Source organism: Lutra lutra, chromosome 13, assembly GCF_902655055.1.
Source record: "Lutra lutra chromosome 13, mLutLut1.2, whole genome shotgun sequence".
NCBI lineage: Eukaryota > Metazoa > Chordata > Mammalia > Carnivora > Mustelidae > Lutra > Lutra lutra.
The window spans coordinates 47,090,698-47,109,175 of NC_062290.1; the positions used below are offsets into that span (position 1 = coordinate 47,090,698).

At 40.8% G+C, this 18,478-nt stretch overlaps 1 protein-coding gene across 2 annotated transcripts in view; it reads right to left on the minus strand.

Moving 5' to 3' along the window:
- The window catches only part of HACD4 (3-hydroxyacyl-CoA dehydratase 4), a 96,460-nt gene that overhangs the window by 41,678 nt on the left and 36,304 nt on the right, over positions 1-18,478 (minus strand). The window contains exon 1 of one of the 2 annotated variants that reach the window (XM_047700691.1): positions 9,122-9,379. The exons of the other annotated variant lie outside the window; for it this stretch is intronic. The gene's annotated coding sequence lies outside the window, so the exon portion shown is untranslated. Of the gene's footprint in view, positions 1-9,121; positions 9,380-18,478 lie in introns of those variants that run through there. 2 annotated transcript variants of the gene reach the window in all.

Genomic DNA, 18,478 nt, shown 5'->3' on the forward strand with positions numbered 1-18,478 from the left:
ACCAAAATAAAACAAACTTTCAGCAATACTTGCATTTTTGGAATATGTACAGTGGACTCTTAATTGTCTCCCTGTATGGATGTCAGAGGCCAAGATAGTTCAAATAACTTAAAATTAATATCTTGTCTTTTGAAGCAATTTTTTTTTAAGATTTTTATTTATTTATTTATTTGACAGACAGAGATCACAAGTAGGCAGAGAGGCAGGCAGAGAGAGAGAGGAAGGGAAGCAGGCTCCCTGCTGAGCAGAGAGCCCGATGTGGGGCTCGATCCCAGGATCCCGGGATCATGACCTGAGCCGAAGGCAGAGGCTTTAACCCACTGAGCCACCCAGGTGCCCCTTGAAGCAATTTTAACATCATTTGAACATGTCAGTTTTGTTTTTCTTGGGCAAATGTTTAAATGTGTTTTCTTCCCTATGAACACTAATGGGGAGAATAAAGTTGCAAAATATATTTCATAGCAATAACAGACTGACTCGAGATTTTTTTTAAAAGATTTTATTTATTTATTTGACATACAGAGATCACAAGTAGACAGAGAGGCAGGCAGAGAGAGAGAGAGAGGGGAGGAAGCAGGCTCCCTGCCTTGCAGAGAGCCCGATGCAGGGCTCAATTCCAGGACCCTGAGATCATGACCTGAGCTGAAGGCAGAGGCTTTAACCCACTGAGCCACCCAGGCACCCCTGACTCGAGATATTTTTAAACCATGCACAAAAAGTGATAAAGGATACTCTTTCACAATGATCTTCAGAAAAATTAAGTCCAGGTTGCATATCCTGACTTTGGACACTTAACATCCATTCATTTGTGTTTTTTTCCCTCCCATTCCCCGGTAAGCTCATTTTAAATACAATACTTCATGCAATATTCACTGAAAGCAGAGATTCTGGGAAAGTGGCCCATTGTTCCCTTTTGCTTCTATTAGCCACAAATAGCTATATAAGGAACCAGTTATAGGCTGACAACTTTCAATTCTAGATTTTTTTCTTTCAACTACCTAGAATTGTCAGGGATCAAAACCTCCCCCTTTTCTCCACTCCCAGTTCCATAGAACAGACTGGAAATTTCACAGGCTGCTGGACCCAAATAAAACTGTAGAGATTATGTGGCCCAATCTCCTTATTTCACAGGTACCAAAAAGCTAGTGAAGGCTGGGTTGAGAGTGCCTTCCATCCCACTGTGCAAAATTCCAGTCCCATTACTTAATCTTACTCAGGCATTAGTCATAGTTATCTCTTGTAATCTTTGTTGTCATACTCTCAGCCCTCATTATCACTCTTTTTCAGCTGTTCCAAGGCATTGCTTGCACTTCTATGTTAGAACTTTAACTGTCCTTCCTTTAAATAGCTTTGACCCTTACTACTACATTCAAAAGATCAAACCTTGGGGTGCCTGGGTAGCTCAGTTGGTTAAGTGTCTGACTCTCGATATTGGCTCAGGTCATGGTCTCAGGTTCATGAGATCAAGTCCCACATCAGGCTCCATGAAGACTGCTTAAGAGTCTTTCTCTCTACCCCCCCTTCCTTTGCTCCTCCTCACCTTCTTAACATTGTCTAAAACAAACAAATAAGATCAAACCCTCGGCTTGGATACCTGCCTTGTTGCATCATCATTCCCCGATATATCCCCTGTCTTATTCCAAGACAAACAGGTTCAAGTGTGTAACTGCTTCATTCAATTACACAGGAGACATTTTTAGATTGGTTTTTCTATGCCATAGACCCTCTCCTCCTCCACATATCTGACTCAATCCTCAGAGAAATCCTAGGAGATGGTAACTATTCTCAGCCAATTTTACAGATGAGGAAAAAAGGTCAGAGCAGTTAAATTATCTTGTCTAAGATCAACACAACTAGTAAATGTTGGAATTGAAATTAGAACTTTAGTCTGTCTCCAGATATGAATTCTTAACCACTGTGCTATATTAACTTGTTTCATACGATTGTTCAGTATTTGTTCACAAATACTCCATTATATATAATAGAGTCAAAATGTAAGTCTACATAAAATCTAAAACAACCCAATAAAACTCAAAAGATTTGAGCACACCATTCACCAAAAGAGATACCCAAATGGCCAGAACAAAGAAAAGATGCCCAATGTCATTAGGGAAATGCAAATTAAAAACACAATGAGATATCACTACATACCTATGAAAATGGATAAAATGAAAAAAGATTCACCATACCAAGTGTTGGTGAATGTGGAGTACAACTAGAACTCTCATACAGTTTTTGTTTGTAATAACTAAAAATTGAAAACAACCCAAAAAGCCATCAGAAGATGAGTGGATAAACCAAGAGTTTTCCCTGCTGGCCTCCCAATTCTATTCTAAATGAGATTTCCTTTTATTAATTTTCACATTCGGCTTTTGATCAAGATCTTTCTTTGGAAGCATTGCTGATTGAAAGTCACATTTTCCACTACTTAGTAGTTATGTCCCTCACTGCCAGGAGGGACCTTTCCTGGGTGTCGTGTCCTACACTACAGGAAAGGGCATAGCAGTTAGAAACCACCTAAGGCCACATCGGAGTTACAGAGGAAGGTTAGGAGGGAGAAACTCTCGGGTACTCCCTAAAGTCCTTATCTCCTCCAGGTCATGTTAACTGGAGATCATCTCAAAGGACTGAGCCAGCATCACCTTATTGGGTACATAATTTTTTTTTAAAGATTTTATTCATTTATTTGACAGAGATCACAAGTAGTCAGAAAGGCAGGCAGAGAGAGAGAGAGAGAGAGAGGAGAGAAAGCAGGCTCCCCGCTGAGCAGAGAGCCTGATGCGGGGCTCAATCCCAAGACCCTGAGATCATGACCTGAGCCGAAGGCAGAGGCTTTAACCCACTGAGCCACCCAGGCGCCCCTTGGGTACATAATTCTTAACAAGTTTTATAGGCAACAAAACACAAAACTTAAACTAATTACATGAAACAGAAGTGACAGTGATTTCAAATTGTATCATGCTTCTAAACCAGGCCTCTAGGCCTACAAGTAGCCAAATGAAATATTTATTGGCATTTATTCTAACTTAAGAGGAGAGAGCTTTACCTTACTGAGGACAAACCCGAATTCATGTGTGCCTTCTGGAACTCTCCACTTAAAGTCACCATGAAAGCAAAATAGTGAACACTACAAGAGCGCAATGGAAAGAATTACACAAGTGCATTTGAGAAGACACAGTGCAAGTATAAACATGAAACTATAGCTGATGAACTTTTTGCAAAAAAGCAAAACTTCAAAGGTATTTTAATAACAGTATTGTTATCTCAAAAGAACTGTTTGGAACGAAATGTGTTATTGATAATATAGCCTGTAAGTTTGTAAATTCAGAGAACATCAGTCTGGGTAAGAATCCAAAGACAGTTAACAGTTTAAAGACTTCAGTGATTGTGAACCTTCTAACCCTTCAGAAAAAAGCAAATGAAAAATTTAATTGTCCTGGGATTGTGAGGAGTCTGTTTCCAAAAGGCCATAAACAAAAGAGGAGGTTCCTTCCTCTCACAATGGCTTGGGAAATGCAGACAGGGGCACTGTCTTCGTACAAAAGAGAAAATGCAACAGTGAGAAAAAGGTACACAGGCCTGTCCTGGACATCTGGGGAGCAAGTGTCTCATCAGATGTCATCTGCTTCAGTTCCAGGAAATCTTTACTTTCAGGTCCAGCCAGGGTTTGGTACTTTCTTTTGATGTGTCACATGAATCTAACAGTCTTTTCCCTGGAGTTTGGTGGCACAATGGTTGCTTAGCAGTTCCTGGTAAAAGCCTCTCCAGTGAGGTAGAAGACTCTGGAGGGTTCTTTCTCGACAGAGGAAACCTCTAGGTAGCAAGATGTGATCCTTAAGGTCATAGTCTCCCAGCGACTGCTCTGCCAAAGCACGGTTATTTTTAATAGAATTAGGCCTTTACACTATTGAATTAGATTTCCTTTTATCAACTATGGGCCAAAGAAGGTAGGGGCCAAGTGTATTGGATATCCTCTATCTCAAAAGCTGTCTATGAGCTCCCAAGGGATAGAGCTGTGATTTAGAAGACGAATGGGAATGCTTTAGGCCAAGGTATTTGGAAGGTCTCTACAAATTTTGCCATCTCAATAGTGCCCTTAGTACATGTGATTAAAGATGGTATATATACAATGAAAGTGTTCAAAGCTGGCCAGCTAGCACAGACTTCTCACACCACCTGACTAGTAAAATGGGCTCCCGGGTAGAGATAATCTAACAGAAGCAGCAGTGGCTTGCCTATAAGAGGAAGTCTGGGTCCGGTGAGAAAACCTATAAACCAAGACTAAAACATGTATCTACGAGAGGGAATTGTATGATCCATCTGTAGGAGGAGGTTTCCCGAGGATGTACTTGGGACAGGTGGGACAAGTGAGGCAGGCAATTTTTGCAGCCTAATTAACTTTTTGCCACCACTACTGGTTCATGAATGCCAAGATTTTGTCAACAGTCCAAGAGTTTAATGCAGATACAGTGGTAAGCGCTGAGAATTTTAGAACTACTGGCAAGGACATATTGTTACTTGGCTCAGGCCAGAGTTCTTTTTATTGAGCCAACAATGATTAGATTTCCATATTGTTTTGCCCTCTCTGGGGCCAATTCCTGGGTGTCTCTTGTCAATTTTTCCAAGTGATCATTTGGGAGAACATCCCTTTGGACCATGACTGATTTGGCTATTGGTTTCCTTGGGAGCAGCATTTTTGGCAGAAACATTGGTGAGGTGGGTTACTTTGGCCTCCAGGGAGTTGAATCTGGAATGCCCAGGAACCTTAATAGCCAAAGCAGTGGACAAAAGCATTGCATGTAGTAAATTCTGGACATAGAAGCCATTTTAAATTTTATTCCCATCAGAGGGAAGGACATCTCACTGTTTCCATAATATTCCGAAGTCACGAGCTACCCCATTACTATCAGTATAAATATCTGTGGTTTTAACCTTGGCTAAAGTACAAGTCAAGGAACAGTATAGAATTCAATCTCTTTTGCTCAAGTGGCCAAACATAAAGGTGCTTTTTCAATGACTTCAAAAGGAGTTTCGATTGCCATACCCAGCATGGTATTTTCCATTTTTATCCTTCAAATAAGAACCACCAGTAAACCATGAAAAATCTGCATATGCTTAAGGAGTTTCCTGTAAATTGTTATGGGGACTCAAAAGGTAACCTGTAAGCATTAAGCAGTCATGAGGGGTTTCATCTGGATCCAAATACAAATCTTCTTGATTTGAGATCAGATGCCCCAAATATTAAACGTGAGTCTGAGGAAACTGTAATTTTCTTTGGAAACTTTATGTCCCTTTAAAGCCAAAAGTTTTAACAGGTGGATGCTATCTTCCTGTGAAGAGGTCTGAGAAGGGGGTTGGGGAAGCCAATCATCTGTGCACTGTTAACTCATAGAGCCTGCAGAAAACCGTGTATCATCCAAGTCAGCTTTTAAGGTTTGTGAGGGGCGCCTGGGTGGCTCAGTGGGTTAAGCCTCTGCCTTCGGCTCAGGTCCTGATCTCGGGGTCCTGGGATCGAACCCCACGTCCGGCTCTCTGCTCGGCGGTGAGCCTGCTTCCTCCTCTCTCTGCCTGCCTCTCTACTTGTAATCTCTCTCTCTGTCAAATGAATAAATAAAATCTTTAAAAAAAAAAAAATTAAGGTTTGTGAAAGCAAGAGGGACTCTCTGTGAAACCCTGGGGCATTACTATCCAGGTGTATTTCCTTTCCTCCCAAGTGAAAGCAAAGACATATTGACTATCCTGATAAACTGGAATACTAAAAACGGCAAGGCATAGGTCAATTACAGTGAAACATTTACTTTCAATGCAATGGATGTCTGCAGGGTATGGGGGGTTGCAAAGAAATAACAGTGTTATTTTTTGCTCTGAGGTCCTGGGCAAACCTCCATGTTCAGCCACTGAGTTTTCTCATAGGTATACTGGGGTAACACAGGAAATAATGCAGGAGATAATGAGGCCCTAACACTTGGAATCTCTTCTATTAGGAGGTTGATGTTTTGAAGGACTTTTTATTTTTTTTACTAATAGGGTGTTAATTATGGGAAGAGGTTTTGAGGGATCTACGTCAGTCTTGATGAGAAGTGTCCTGTGGAATTTGCCAACATCAGTTGAGGATTCTGCCCATAAAGACGACGGTAGCTGATCCATTAAAAATTAATAAAAGATGTCAACGTGTCATTTAATTCCCCTGGCTGGCTATTTTGATTACTACTGTCAAAATCTTGAATTATTTCCCCCTTTTGGGAAAAAGAAATTCAGGCATGATACTTTAAGAAACCTCAGACCAATAAATGAATAGGGTCAGAGGAACTAAGGAGACAGGAGTGTCTCTCTCAAAAGGCCTAGACAAAGGGAGCAGGTTCAGAGGCAGGAATCCATGGAGGGGGGGTGGGGTTAACTAGTGCTCCCCTCCCCCAATCTGAACTGTTCTGGTACTTGGAGCAGGGGCACCGAGAGTGCAGCTCTGCTGTCAATATGGACAGAGATTCACTCTGAATCTGAAGAGTGGATTCTCTGAGCAGATTAAGAGGAGGGATTGGGGGGCACCTGGGTGGCTCGGTGGTTGAGCCTCTGCCTTCAGCTCGGGTCATGATCTCGGGGTCCTGGGATCGAGTCCCGCATCGGGCTTTCCCGTCTGCGGGGAGCCTGCTTCCTCCTCCTCTCTCTCTCTCTGCTTGCCTCTCTGCCTGCTTGTGATCTCTGTCAAATAAGTAAAATCTTTAAAAAAAAAAAGAGGAGGGATTGGAAAGAGCACCTATAGTTCCCTGGAGCCTCATTACTGGGAATTAGGAGGACACTGTAAACATTAACTAGAGGGCTGAAGGTGCCTGGAGCACTTAAACTTGTAACAATCTCCCCCCCCCCCCCCCCCCCCCCCCCGCATCGCCCTGGTCTTTGCAATAACAGCAGAAACAAAGAGATTCTGGCTCTAAGGGTCATTTGGTAGAGTTGAAAATTGAGAATTTCAGTTTTCTGTTTTGTGTTGTTGTAGTGTGGTGGTGGTGGGTTTTTTGTGTGTTTTTTGGTTTTGGGGGTTTTTTTGGTCGTGGGCAGGGGCGGGGGTGTTGGAGCAGAGGGAAAGAGAGAAAGCCAGGATCTTAAGCAGGCTCCAAGCCCAGCACCGAGCTGAATGTAGGGCTCGATTTGATAACTCTGAGATCACGACCTGAGCCAAAATCAAGTCAATGCTTAAGAGACTGAGCCCCCCAGGTGTCCTAGCAGTCTTTTAGGTGACTCTTTTAGATGATTCAAGGGAGTCTTTTAGGTGACTCAAGGGAGATGGTTTGTCAAATTAACTAAATCTTGAGTGGTAGTTTCCCATTCCAACCTGGTCCTAGCTAAAAGAGGAACATCCCAGTTCAACCTGTTAATAAACACTTAAATGCTACCTGGATGGACTCAACATCTAAAGATCAGGAGATTCTTAAAAGACAATTTAGAGTTGACAGTCATGAACCAATTCATGAGGCTTTTGTGTGAATTTGGTTCCAATCACCAGGCATGGGGACAGCTACTGTAATTGCTCTGCTGTGCAATTACAGCCAGTGCTACAGCATCTTGTCAAAAATTAGGGTTTGCTGAGGCACCTGGGTGACTCAGTCTGTAAAGTGTTGACTCTTAATAAAAATTTTATTAAAAAATAAAAAATCCTTTACTTTTAAAAAATTTTAATAAGATTTTATTTGAGAGAGAGTGAGTGAGAGAGAGCATGAGAGGGGAGAAGTTCAGAGGGAGAAGCAGACTCCCTGCAGAGCTGGGAGCCTGATGCTGGACTCAATCCTGGGACTCCAGGATCATGACCTGAACCCAAGGCAGCTGCTCAACCAACTGAGTCACCCAGGTGCCCCCCAAAATAAAAAATCGTTTTAAAAAAGTTAGGGGTTTGGACGCATCTGATCTGGATGGCTCAGTCAGTAGAGCATGCAAAGATCCTGATCTCAGGGTCATGAGTTTCAGCCCCACATTGGGAAGAGAGATAACTTACAAAAAGGAGGAGAGAGAGAAAATGTTAGGAGTTTGTTTCTCTAAATTTCCTCCAGAATGTTCCCTTCTGGCTAGTTTCATCCAATGTTTGGTCTGCTCCTCACCAACAATCATGTGGACTAATTGATATAAATCTGAGAAACCAGGTTGGTAAGTTTAAATAACTAGATTAAATTCTTCAGCAAACTTATGGGCATTATCAGTCATTTTAGGAAACTCAATAACTACGGATCACAATTGAGTCTTAGGCCAGGTAACATAAGAAATTGAGTTTTGTTTAGATCCTCAGCGACTTAATTTTAAAGAGGCAGGTTTCATAGGTTCAGGAGAGGAGCAAGTGGAGTAACAGGAAATGCGAAGTTTGGCAAAGACAGGAAAATAGCCGCGGTGGGGGGGGGGGGGAACAAACCTGAGCACAAGGTGGCGGCCACCTGTCTGCAGACAAAGAAAATGGGAGAGGGTAATAAGTCATCAGAAACCACTTGACTCCTTTCAGTTTGCCTCAGTGAATTTAGAAACAGTATTTTGCAGAAGCAAACTTAGAACCCTCAAAACAGCTGGAAGCCTCAAGGTACCATTTGAAATAGGCATCCCATTCAGGTTTTGAGTTGTTTTGGAGTCATGGCTTTCTAATTTAATCTTGAGTAAAACAAGTTTGGGGAAATCAACATGCCCCTTAATGGCCACTGAATTTCTAAATTACTAGGTTAAATCAGTCCACTTGATTATACATACGCACACTAAGGAGCCATAGTTTTTAAACATAAAACTGGCCAGAGTTCCAGTTGGGGGAGTGGGGGGGGCACCCTCAAAGTATTTTGCTAACTGGAATCCCATTTTAGAGTTTTTCTCTAAAGAGAAAAGCTCCCAAACGGGGGAATTGCAGCAGGAACAGCCTGGTTCCAGAAGGAATCAGACCAAAGACTAACCCAGTTCCCATAGGAACAATCTTGTCCCAAACAAGCTGGACCAAAGGCCAGTAGCTGCGACAGAAATGGTCTGGTTTCTAAAAGGAGGCAAACTAAAAGGCCAAATGAGGATCCTCAGAGAAAGAAAACCTGAGCCCTTAAAATACGTCCCAAATAAGGCCTGAAGGGCGAGCTGCCCAAAATCCAGGAACCTGCCCATAAAGACTTACCCTCAGACGCCAGGGTGGGAGAGGAAGCAGTGAGCCCAAAGGGCTGTGCGGGTACCCACACCTGTTTGCTCACCAGCCTCACAGTTGCTGGGGGTCTTCTCCCGATCCCACTTCCGATTACCGAGTAATGTTAACCTTAGAAAATAAAACTGCCAGTAATTTTACCCACAAAAGTGAGTTTTGGGGGGGGAATGGCAGAGAATTGCAACAGGTGAAGAACGAGCTATAGGAAAACCATAGGCAAGTGCCCCAAACAAAGAAAGGGAAGGCTCTTTTAATAGAGGAAAGGGGGACATTGGGAAGGCTGCTATAAACAAAAAGCCCATTGGAGTAAACTGGGAGTTTGAACTATACTGGCTTTTCATTGGCTGAGTTGTGACGCTCTCTCATTGGCTGGGCCGTTGCCAGGGCGGAGGACAGCCCTTCTTCCTCGCGCTGGGATAGTAAAGCTATACCCCCGTGGAAGATGTGTCTCTTCCTTTGAGTTTGCAAGTGGTAGGGCATGAGAATCCCCCTCAAACCTCCCAACTCCATCCTAATTGAGATTTCCTCTTATTAATTTTCACAGGAGTCATGTGTGAACTTCTGGAGTAAGCTGTGAGCAATCAGCCACGTTATTTCAGGCTGTCTCTGCAGGCGTCTCTCTGTCTTTCCCACATTGTGCTGGACATGGCACTGTACAGAAGGGGAAGCTACTTTTAGAGCCCACAGGCCTGCCAGCATCTGCCTGAGAACGTAGGAAACTAAGCTTATGGCTCTCATTCTTCGAAGTCACCCAGGATGTTTCTAAAACCATCTTTGTAGCAAGGCTGGGACTGGAGGAGGCTAGCAAGCACTTAGGGTGCATAATTTAAGCAGGTTCGCCCTCAGCATTGCCTGCCTGAAAAGAAGCACTTCCTTAAATTTTGCAACTCAGACATTTCTTGTCCTTCCCAAGTTCCTGCCCTGCTTGGTGGTTTGGTTTCCAGGTGGGTGAGGGGAGAGAGAAATGGACTTTGGCTACAGATATTTTCATATAACTTGCTTTTTAAAGAATCTCTAATTCCTCCCACCCTAGAAATCTCCCCCACTAATTCCCTAGGCAGGTGTGTTTTCACTTACTGTTGTATACTAAGTTCCTCCCCTCCCCCACCCCATGGCTTATTGTAAAACTCAATCCATACCTCTCCAAGTTTTGCTATGATGAAAGGAGTCTTTGGGGAATTTAGAAATGCTTTTTCCTCCTGACAAAGCATGACTCTCAAAACCATTGCCTCACTAGGACCTGGAAAGGCCACTTTGATGGATAAAGGCTGAGACTCCTTCTATCCCTTGGCAGTCTTACTAAACCAACCCAAATCTCCTGAGGCAAAATGATGCCTCTGGCAGGCTAGAAGGAAGGTCACAGACAAAGAAATGCAAAGGAGATAATCATATTAGTATATTTCAAAACTATTATCCCTGTTATTTACAGTTAAGGTTTTATTTAAATTCACACACAGTTTTCATTTCTGTATATTCTTGCTCCATGCCATTGTCTATGATTACTGAAAATTGCTTTTCTTAGGTCAATTCACTTTATGAACTAGAGGAGTCACCCACAGCAAACTAACTTAATATGATAATTTTTGAGATAAGGTTTAATTTTGTAATGATGAAAGCATTATTTGGGTTGCAGATAGAAATAGTTTCAAAAAGACAGCTTTTATATCAATCTCATTAAATAAAATTATAATCATTAGCATTTAAATCACCTTTAAAGGCTTTCACTTTTTGGTGTTCTAAGGTAAGAGATTTTAAAAATGAATTAGGCTTTAACAATTTAAGACTGTATGATAAATAGAGAGTCAAGAAGCAAAACCTGCCATGTCTTCTGTAATCACTTTTGACTAAGGAAAGTAAAAAAGGGATAAAGTTAAACAATCTAAACACTTAAACATGAACTTATCTAAAAGCTATTGAATTTTACTGGCTGTTTAAATAGATGAAGGTAGTTCAGATTATGCATTTATATAGCTGAACAGTGGTAGGTAATGCTGGTCCCAACAGAAAAATGATGGAAAGCTTCCTTCTTTGCATAATTGGTTTCTGACAAAGAAAAGGGGCTTATACTTCAGCTTGCTTTACTTCCTGTTGCCTTCTCAATGTTGACTATTCTGTCATTTGAAGGGAATTAGATGAAAAGATCATAAAGATCTTTATAATCTGGTTCTAATATTCTATAACCCCATGATTTATTCCATATCTCAAATATGAGTTCTCTGTAAAAGCTGTTTCTAGAAAAGCCATCAGCTGTAAGTGATGTTAATGTTCCTACTTCCTCATTCATGCATTGGTTTTATATTTTCATTGTGTTGTTTATATATACTTTCCACAGAATTATTGTTTATCAAAAAAATTGTGCATGACCTTGTGCCTAGTGGGCCCTTATTAGATGTTTGGGAGACAGAATGAATTTAAAGACAAAAAGAACTGGTCTGTAACCTCAAGGTATTTTAAAATGGCCATTTTTATTTTAACTATGCTGAGAAACAGAAAGGAAGAGTTTCCGGAAGGAAGGAATGTTTAGTCGGAAGACCAGTGTTCAAGTCTAGATTTTACTTCTGCGTGATTGTGGGCAAGTAATAATGCCTCTCTGAACCTCAGCAACTTTGTTTCTCGAATAAAAGTCATATGACAGACCCTAGGCTACTTCCCATGTGAGGATCAAATAAGATCTCTGTCAAGCTTCAGGGAAGAATGAGACCAGAGTCTGCAAGCCCAGCAGATGACCTGTTCCAGCATTTTAAAGGTAGAACCCTGGGGCACCTGGGTGGCTCAGTGGGTTAAAGCCTCTGCCTTCAGCTCGGGTCATGATCCCAGGGTCCTGGGATCGAGCCCCACATCGGGCTCTCCGCTCAGCGGGGAGCCTGCTTCCACTTCTCTCTCTCTCTCTGCCTACTTGTGATCTCTGCCTGTCAAATAAATAATAAATAAAATCTTAAAAAAAAAAATAAAGGTAGAACCCTGGGTACTGCCTGTCAAATTTGGTAGAAGCCTGTGGAAGATGGAACACGTATGTGTGTGTGTGTGTGTGTGTGTGTGTGTGTGTGTGTGTGTCCCTGGTAGGGAGACACACACACAAAAAAACCTCTAAAGAGGAACCCAAATCAGAGAGTAGCTAGGTAAAGGAGCCACGAGGAGACAGATTTACAACAAAATTTGGAACTGGTCCTGATTCATCCTGATGATCTTGTGAGCTCAAGCTTGCCTTCATAGGGCTGGGTGATCTCATCCCACATTTCCAAAAGGCCAGATATGAGCCTTAATTTTAAATTGAATTTCTAAATCCTTTCTTTATAAAAGCAATAATTGGTTAAAAAGAAGACAGAATTATAAATCCATTCACAAGAGTAACAGAACCAAAGATACCTAGAAATAAGAAGAAAGATACAGATTCTTTAAGAAGGAAGTTATAAAACCTGCTTGTAGGATATTTAAAAATGATACAAATGGAGAAATAGACCATGTTCTTAGGTAGAATCCTTAATAGACCCCAAATTTAAATTTTCCCAAATTGATCCATAAATGAAAGGTAATTCCAATTAGAAACATAAGCAGTCTTTTATTGAATAAAATACTCCTAAGTCCATACAGAGAAATAAATGAGAATAGCCAAGAAAGTAATTAAAAAGAGGAACAGTGAGAAGGATTTGCACTACCAGGCAATAAAATACATCACCAGACATTGTATTAGGAGAGGAACAAACAAATGGAATAATGGAAAACAATCAAGATCCCAGATTTGGGTTTCAACATATAGAGGAACTAAATGTTTGACAATGTAAAAATTTCAATTCCATGGGAAAAAGATTATGTATTTAACAAATGGCTGGCATACCTGGTTAATCTATCTGGAAGAAAATAAAGTTGGAATGCTATCACATACCACATATAAAAGCAAATTCCTAATGGATTAAAAATTATGTGTAAAGAAAGTATAAAAAAAAATTTAGATGATTATTTGGACTACCTTGGTGTTAGGAAAGGCTGTTCAGCCAAGACAGGATTATAGAAAATGTGTTTGTATGGCAACAGATATCAAAACAACTCCAATAGATTGAAATTATATTTGTTAATGTGACAAACTCACCTTGTATTACTGGGATGAACCCCACACCAACTTATGATGTATCATCCTTATTAGTGGATTCATTTGCTAATATTTTGTTAAGTATGAAGTCTACTTTGATAATAAAAGAATTACACGAGCTTTCTTACAGGTGTCTGCATGGTATGTATCCTCTTCTGTCCTTTTCGTTTTAGCTTATCTTTTTCTTTATATTTCAAGTGTGTCTTTTGTATATGGGATGATAGAGCCATTGCCCTAAGTGGTCAATGCTGACATATAAGTCTACAAATTGTAGTGGAAGAATACTTCTTTCCACAAAACCAGATGCTGAGTATGCAAACCACACATTGTGAAGACCAAACATCTCAGAATAATGTCTGTATTTAAATAATATTCACTGAAAAAAAATGAATAAAGTATGTCTTTTGTAAACAGCATATAGTTGGGTCTTACTTTTTTACCCAGTCTGACAATCTCTGCCTTTTAATTATTTAGTTTATACTTAGTGCAATTATTGCTATAGTTGGGTTAATAATATCTGCCACCTTTTGTCTTCTCTAATTGCCCAGCTTAACTTTTTTTCTCTCCTTGCTTGGAATTTTTGGAATTACCAAGTATTTGGGGGGATTTCATTTCATCTCCTGTATTGGCTTTTTGGCTCTATTTTTCTTTATATTGTAGTGGTTGCTTAAGAATTATCATGTGCATCCTTAACTTATTATAATCCACATTGGATTCATTATTATACTACATATATCACATGCATTATAAGAAACTTAAAACAGAATTCTTCCATTTTCCCCCTCCCATTATTTCTGCTATTTCTGTTCTTTCATACATTTCACTCCTACATTTATACATTTATATGTGATAAATCCCACAGTAAGTTGTGTGTGTGTGTGTGTGTGTGTGTGTGTGTTAGAGAGTCAATTCTCTTCTAAATAAATTCTAAATGAGGAAAGGCCTTTGCATTTACTATATATTTACCATTTCTGCAATTCTTTATTCCCTCACAGAGATTCTTATTGTTATCTGATATCATTTCTCTTTATCTTAAGAACTTTAAAAAATATTTCCTGTAATATAAGGCTTACAGCAGTGAATTGTTTTTGTCATTATTTCACTTTATTTTTTAAAGGTTTATTTATTTATTTTAGAGAAAGAGAGCACATGTGCAGGAGGAGAAGCAGAGGGAGAGGGAGAGGGAAAGAGAAGCTCAAGCTGACTTCCCTGCTGAGTGTGGAGCCTGACATGGGGCTCGATCCTATGACCCTGAGAACACGGGCTGAGCTGAAACCAAGAGTTGGATGCTTAACCAATTTCACCACCCAGTCTCTCCTCACCTTATTTTTAAAAGACATTTTTACTATGTATAGAATCCTTGTTTAATAGATTGTTTTTGCTATTTCTTTTCTTTTGGTACTTAAAAGTATCCTTCCATAGCCTTCTGGCTGACATTGTTTTGGTGAGATGCCATCAGCAATTCTTATTGTTCCCTGTATGTTATGCATCTTTTCTCTAGGACTGATTTAAAGACTTTATTTTTTAGAGCACCTGGGTGGCTCAGTGGGTCAAGCTTCTGCCTTTGGCTCAGGTCATGATCCCAGGGTCCTGGGATCTAATCTCACATTGGGCTCCCCACTCGGCAGGGAGACTGCCTCTCCCTCTGCTCCTACCCCCTGCTCATGCTCTCCCTCTCTCTCAAATAAATCAACAAAATCTTAAAAAAAAAAAAAAAAAGACTATCTTTTGTTTCAAGGTCTAAAGTATTCATGACTGGAGGGTTAGAATAGCCCTTCTGGGGTATGACTTTTCTTGAATGTCAAGTAAATAACCATGGTATTTAGTGAAGTCTTTCTATTCTGGGTGGTTGGAACTCCCATATCTTTCTCTGCTGGAGAAGCTCTGGGATTAATGTTCGGCATATAGCACTTAGTAGCTGTTGGTCGCCAGGTAGCACAGAGCACTGCCCTGGGCAAAAACACAAGGAGATGCCTCGGCAAACATCTGGAACTCTGTCACTACACATAGCCCTCTCCCTTCTGACCGATTGATCGATTGATTGATTTCTTGATTTTATGTATTTATTTATTTATTTGAGAGATAAAGCATGAACAGGGGGAAGGGGTAGAAGGAGAGGGAGAAGCAGGCTCCCCACTGAGCAGGGAGCCTGATGAGAGGCTCCATCCCAGGACCCTGAGATCACAACCTGAGCTGAAGGCAGGCGCTTAACCAACTGAGCCACCCAGGTGCCCCTCTCCATTCAATTTCTCACAGCACAGTTTCTAGCAACTTCATTAGCCTCAAACTCTGATCTCTGTTTTCTCTGCCCAGAAAGAGAACTTTCTGCTCTCTGGGATTTACCCCAGGTGCCACAATTTAGGAAGTGCCCTCAGACAGAAAGCAGGTGTGAATGTGTACCTTGCTTTGCCTATTCTTTTTGTTTGTTTGTTTTTTAAGATTTTATTTATTTGTTTGACAGAGAGAGCACAAGCATGGTGGGGGGTAGGGTGCAGCAGGCAGAGAGAGAGAGAGAGAGAGAGAGAGAGAAAAGCAGGCTCCCCACTGAGCAGAGAGCCCCATGTGGGGCTCGATGCCAGGTCCCTGGGCTGGGATCATGACCTGAGCCGCAGGCAGACGCTTAAGTGACTGAGACACCCAGGCGCCCCATACCACTTCCTAAACTTTATTCACTGGTTCGATATGAGACAATATATAAATATATAAATGTCCAGTACTGAAAACAGTTGATCGATGTCTTTTGTCGAGTTTCTGATTAGTCATGGTGGGGATACTAAGGATTCCATCATGGGCAGAATCAGAATCACTTATACAGGCTAGTTTTCTACATTCCTAACAATTTAATATTCCATCACAAGAATCTAAAAAAAAGTAGATTTTTGATATAAATTGTTGTAAAATACAATATTTACTTTCCTGACTTTTAAAATCAAACTTTAAATACAACATGGACTTTTACCAAAAACTTAGCTACAGCTATAGATAAAACTTGTTATCTCATGCTGTCTGCACTGACATCTTTAAGAGCTCTGGGAATGAGGGGGAGCTGGCAGTAATGAATGAATGAATGAACGAACCCCTACCATATTTTGTTTAGTCCTTACCTGCAATGTGAGTGTTGTTCCTTTCCCTCTTCATTCTCCCTTCCTTTTGCTTTCCAGCTGGCCTTGGGAAGCTAAAGTTGTTTCTGTTTTGTTTTAGTTTACATATAGCATGAAAGAGAAATCTACTCCCCAAATTGTGATTATTTGGTGTCTTCCAATACTTAATAAAATTCATTTTTGTTTTTCTTTCTTGTTTAGAATTACCTCCTCAATTGCTACAGATTCTGAATCTGCTGAATGTTTCCACTTGCTTTCCGAATTGTAATAGTTATAATACTCCTGCCTACTTTCAAAGGGACATTTAGATTACTTTCCGCTCTTCAACTTAACTTTCCATTCATTCAACAAACTGACGTCTGTCACAGGCCAACTTTGTGCCACACAAGAGGCTGAGGGCAGGCATTTCAAGGATGGATAAGCATGTTCTGACTCATTTTTTTTTTGAAGATTTTATTTATTTATTTGACAGAGAGAGATCACAAGTAGGCAGAGAGGCAGGCAGAGAGAGAGAGAGGAGGAAACAGGCTCCCCGCCAAGCAGAGAGCCCTATGCGGGGCCCGATCCCAGGACCCTGGGACCATGACCCGAGCCAAAGTCAGAGGCTTTAACCCACTGAGCCACCCAGGCGCCCCGTGACTCCTTTATAAATGGAAAATCAGGACAGTGGCTTCACTGGTGTGTTTCTTGCATAAAACCTTGGTGTTGTTTTGCGGTTTTGTTCATACTCTTATCCTAGCTCTCTCAAGGCCCATAGAGTGTAGGGCTGACCATGAAATACATCAGTTTGGATGTTTCACTACATTTCAGTACGTCTTCCTTTTAATTTCTTTTATTGTTATTATTTTTTGCTATAATATAATTAGATTTTATCTAATTATTGTGGACCTCGTGATTCCAGTGCAGGTGTGAGATATAGAAAACTTGAGCCTATGTGCATGCAAACACACACACATTTACTACCTCAGATCTTACGTATAAAATAATTTCAGACTGTCTTGCAATTGCGATGCCCTTGGTGTAAAGATCTCTTCATATTAAACAAAGACTAAAGTGTGTATGAGTGAAGGTTTGGGAGCTTTGGTCTAATTCTGGCTGAGTAAGGCTCAAAGCAAATCATTTACTCACATGCAGTCATTTTTGCTTCATATGTAAAATAAAGAAAATAAACTGCCTTCTGTTTATGAGAACTATGACCAAAACAAGATGAAATCATGATATTAGTGAGCATAATAATCATGAGGATAGCTACATATGTTGACAGTTGAATTGCTAGTCTCTCTTCTGAACACATAATGTGAATTAACTCACTTGGTTCTCTGGCAAGGGTATGATGGGTATAATATTAATATCTTCATTTTACAGATGGGGAAACTGAAATACAGATAATTTAGGTAACTCACCCAGGATTAACACGGCCAGCATGCCGTAAACCTAAGATTTCAACTCAGACCAACTCAAGGGATCAAAAACTGCCTTTACACAAAAAATTGCTTTTTAGATGCTGAATTTTAAAAATGTGCTTCAGAACTCTAGAAGTTGGTATTTACTAAACAGAATACTGGCTAGTCTTTACACTAATCTAAAATCTCAGCCTGCATTTCAGAGGATGTGTTTTCCCCTCCAACTTAATTTAATTACATCTGAAGCTGTTCAAATAGCCATCCATCACCATCACATTTTTCCGGGGCAGCTGTCATATTAAAGAAATTGAATCTATCACCCTCAAGGCACATAAAGACACAGCTAATAGACTCCTCTCCCTTGACTGTGCTTTTGCTCCAGCTGTTGCCTTATCTCCCCCCTTCCATTCACAGCCAACTTGGCCTGTCTTTCAGACCCTATCTTTCTGGGCTTTCTCCTTCCCTTGACGTTGTTAACCACTTCCTGCTCTTTAAGCCCTCTGTGGCCCACTGATGGCCTCTGACTCTGTCCTATCTCTTTCCGCCTCTTTGGGTCTTCTTTCTCATTTCAGGCTTTATGCTTACCATAATCAAGAGTGATTTTTGGGTCTGCCTCTTCTGCACACTTGGAGCTTTCTGAACCCAGGAATCTTTGCACTGGCTCCCCACCCTACCCCCAACTTGGCTCGATGCCAGGAGAGGAGAAGCTACTCATAAAATGGTATACAACATTACTTGAAAT